Source organism: Strigops habroptila, chromosome 3 (assembly GCF_004027225.2).
Source record: "Strigops habroptila isolate Jane chromosome 3, bStrHab1.2.pri, whole genome shotgun sequence".
NCBI classification, from domain to species: domain Eukaryota; kingdom Metazoa; phylum Chordata; class Aves; order Psittaciformes; family Psittacidae; genus Strigops; species Strigops habroptila.
In genome coordinates, this window is record NC_044279.2 from 23,564,478 (window position 1) to 23,569,265 (window position 4,788).

Below are 4,788 nucleotides of genomic sequence, written 5' to 3' on the forward strand. Positions count from 1 at the left end.
GTTACATGTTTTTCACAGTAAGGACTACAGAGTTGTTCTTTTCACCTCTTGGGAAGACCCATGACAATTTGTAAAGAGCTTTTAGTTAATATTCTGAATCAAAGCTGGATGTATTTAGCTTGGGTCATCCCTTGGGGCACCTCTATGATGGTTGTAAACTTAATCTGTCTTTTACAGATGGTGTAAATTATCTGTTTTTCCTAACAACAACAAAAAAGCACCGTTGTTTTTTGATTAGATGGTTTACATCTATTTGTGATAGTGCATACTTAGAGATGTCAGTTATGACTTCTATAATGCCAGAATACAGTGTATAGAATTGTTATATATGTAGTTTACTTCTATTAGCTGTAAGTTGCAGATTCAGTTGCAATGATTTATTAAAGAAGCACTTCTTCTTAATGATGAAGTTTTTGTATAAATAAGTGTTATCTGTACACGACACCATAATTTTCAGCCGGACTAAGCCTGCTATCTCCTTAGGATGGCTACCTCCCTTTTCTTTATTTTTCTTTTGTGATTTTTATGCAGTGCTTGGCAAAATAGGGCTATGTCCATGACTAGAGCAATCAGGAGATGCCACTGTATAAAGAACGTTAACGAATCCCCTGCATCCCCTGATTATGATTACAGATACGCAACACCTGTCTAAATGAAGACTAACTTATCAGGTACTAAAGGGAAGTGCTAATCCCAGATACAGGTCTTGGATTATATCATATGGTGTCTTACCAGAAGGATGTGCAGCACAGAAAGAAGGAGCACATGGTTTATCTAGGCCTTTGGTCCTGCAGGCATAGAGAGAAGAACCAGCTAAGAGAAAGCTCTTTAAGGTTCGCATGTATCACCTTTCCAGTTCCATCAGTAATTTTCAGATCATTCAAGAGCAGTGGAAACAGTGAACCATAGAATATTTCAAGTAGAAGGGATCTCAGAAGACCATCTCACTCTTGCTTAAAGCAAGGTTAGTACTGAATTCAGACCAGGTTGCTCAGGGATTTGTCTAGTCACATCCTGAAAATCTCCACAACGTAGATGGCACAATTTCCCTGGGTAATGTTCTCCAGTGATTTACGTCCTTGTGGTCAAATATTTTGCCTTTAAACAAATGAACAAACATATTTTTTTTTAATGGAATAGACTCATTTTTCTTGTTTTTATTTGCGATAGATTTATTTCTGTGTGTAAAACTGTTTTTTTAATTTTTATTGAAACATGAAAAAGGGAGACACTTCTCTTTGTGGCTTTACTATCATCACCACTCCCAGCGGACGTGATATTTTCAGTCTCCACTGGTCTGCTCTGCAAAGAATCACCAGTATTATAATCACGTGGCAACTGTTATTCAGCCAGAGGAGATTTGTTAATTGCTTATAAGCAGTCCCCCAATGTTATTAATGTTAGAAATATGGAATTGGTTGTTGCAACCTCAGCCTTGAATATGACATTGAGGTCCATGAATGCACTACTCTGTGAAATCATGCTTTGACACCTATATTCTCTCTTCAAGTTGTGTATCTTCATGAAAGAAAATAATCATTTAGCACCATTTAAGAGAATTCTTGAGGAGTTGTTGACTGTAGTAAGTGATACCATTTTCAGTGTAAGCTGAAGCCCAGTTTGTGCTGGATAATTTCCAGCTGTTTATTTGCTTTACTCTTTGGCTTATTCATAGTATCATAGGTAATATGATAAGAAAGGCCTGTCACATCTGAACCCTCACATAATGCAGACCACAGAATTTCCCTAAAGTATTTTTCCGTAACAGGCAGCATGACAAAGCATCTTAGTATACAAAAAAGAAGATTCAAATTGTTTAATGAAGGATGTACTTTTAAAAACTATTTTCACTACAATCTGTGTGCGCAGTGGGTAACATGTAAGGAGAGAAGGGAACGATTTGTAAAGTAAAGAAAGTCATCTGTTGGGCCATGTGTATTTATAAGCTATCAAAATGAAATGCAGTGACCAGCATCTTAACTGTCATAATGTACCAAATTAGTGACAAAAATGAAATGATCAAACATGATGTTTTTGAGAGATTATATCTTGTAAGTAAACTGGTCATGAATAAATGAGTTGGTAGTAGTGGGAATGTAAGGTTTCACAAGGATTTTTTTTCCCTTGTTTTGCCTAAAGTTTAAGGAACGGATAAGACACAATCTTTAAGCTGAATTGTTACTATTGCTACTTATTTTTAAAGCTTTTAAGAACCTTTTGAGTCAAAAATGAACAACTCTGCAGTGCAGAGATTAATATTGATAGAACTTACTTACCTGAGAGAGTTGAAATGGAGGAAAAAGGGAATTTCAATGTGGTTAGCTCTCTGGGTACCCCATGGTTAGATTTGGCTCTAACCATAGGCACAGAACAAAAGCTGACTGCCAGCAGAACACATGCTCTTCGTATGTCCCTATTATATTCATTGCTTTGTCCAGAGTTTGTGAGTATTGTGAAAAATGGTGGAAATGCATCTGTAATTAAGAGTTGATTAATATATGATGATTACTTTAACTATTTGTAAATTGTTTTGTGCATAATTTTCATATACAATGGTGTGTTTTTTTCTTTGTCTCAGCTTAGTCTAATTAGTCTACTATGTTAGTATGTAAGTAATATTTATGACTTACTATTTATTTGTGGTCCCATTCCTGCTAAATTAAATGGAGTCTTTGCCATCTACTTCGTTATGGGAGATGTGCCAGGTCTTTGTCCTCCTTTTCTATGGCCATGCTATATTTAATATAGTTTCACTTTGCTTTTGGAAGATATGCTTTTCAATTACCAGAAACCACAAAATGAGCAAACCCTGGAAAAAGCTTCTTGACTGTTCTGTTACTACGATCAGAAAATCAGCTCAATCTTGCTATATAAATCCCCTTATGTATTTATAAAATGAAATATCTGTGTTTGTTTACTGCAAGGGTCTTGCTTGTTTAAAGTCAACCAGACTATAGCCTGAGGGCTTGCTGAAAAGCACAGCAGCTCAGTAAGGGCGTAATGAAAAAAAAAAGCCATATACCCTGAATCTTACAACTTTTTGATTAAGTGTAGACATCAAACCAGTTTTCGTACTGATTACAAGACTCAAAAGACTGGTTTATGTTACATGCAGTTGCTGGCAGAATGGGAATGCTTCTAGTGACCCCTTAGATGCACGGGGTCTAGTCAGTACCCCCTCTGCTGCCCTGCCACTGGCAGCCCGCAGTAGGATGCCGGTTGGCCTGGTGGTGACACCCTGCTGCCCCAGAGCTCCTGACCTGAGGATATTCCCCAATGGTCAGGTCTGCACAGACATCAGATTGCTTTGCAACTATTAGTGATAAATTATAACTTCAGCTATCAGCTTATTTGTATCTGCAAAGTTGATTTGATGATTTACGGTTTTTAACAACTACTGAACTCTTTGTCAGTGTTTTTCCTTAATACTTTTGCCTTCTGTTTTTGGAAGCTGTTGTATGTTAACTAACCTTCTCAATGTTTAATTTCTGTACAACTTTCCTTTACAATACTGACCTACTATTTTAAAAATAAATATTTCCCAAACACGGTACAGTTCAACATGTATTTAGCGGTAAATAAACAAAAGCTAAACTTGTGGTCTGTGAAGAAAGGTTATCTTTCAATAAAAGTACCTGAGATTTCTTAAACTTCTTTTTATTGTTATAATATCTCAATACATTATATACATGGCAGAGAAGAATACCTGCTGAGAATAACTTAAGCTTACTGGATATCAAAAAAGTCCACTTTTAAAATAATGAAAAAAGGAGAAAGGTCTTTTAGCTTCATAAAGCAGTCATAATGAAAATTCTGCTCTCTGATAGGTTTTTCTACAAACACAGAAGAAATACATCACACTCTCTGTTTGGTGCTTCATCAGAAAATCAGAAAGAAATGCGTATACCTGTGCAAAATAGTCCTTGAGTGCCTGGTACCTGATTCAGTGCCCCTTCAGGAAGAACCATTTTAGGTCAGGGTGCTGGAGCAGACCCATGAGGGTGGCTGGAAGAGCCACTTCCAAGCATTTCAGTTGGTCATCCTTCAGTGAAGGGCCTCGGGTTCTGCCATGTTCAGTTGTGGTAAATGTGGAAACTTGGGTGTCAAGCTCAAGAGTGGGCTTCAGATTCCTGTTCTAAGTTCCTGAAACTCCTGTATGAGATGTGCTGAAAAACTAGGTACCAAATGGGGGCTGAAGGACCAGCAAGTTGATACAACCAAACCATCCAAAATAAAATACTAATGAAAAGGATGTGCCTGAAACTCTGTTCTCAGGCATTGATTCAAGATTGCTGTAGGGCATTTTTGGGCAACCTGTTTTTTTCACTTAGGTATTTCTGTTTCCATCCTCCAACATCCTCTAAAAACACAGGAAGCATGAAAACTTCTTTTGTGATGCTTCCTCAAACACTGACTGATTTGAACTCATAGCTGTTGATGTTACCAGGCTATAAGATGTATTCTTCTCCTGACAGACTCTGTGTAGCCAACAGAGAAAAATTCATGAGCCCCCAAAGGATAGCTGTAAGCCTATAGCATGGGCAATCAGCTGTGAAGGGAAGATCTGGGTCTGGCAGCTGGGACCACTTTTGCCTTCTCCCACTGATAGTACCCCAAGGGGAGGGAGTACAGGCACAGGGAGAGACCTTCACCCTGGGCAGCTGAGGATGAAAAAATCTTGCTGTAGCTGGACTGTGGTTCCACACCCCCCAGAGATGACATTCAGACATTCAGAGATGGCTGAATTAGGAATCGATCTGAAGAGTCTGAGTAATTTAACATTTCCAG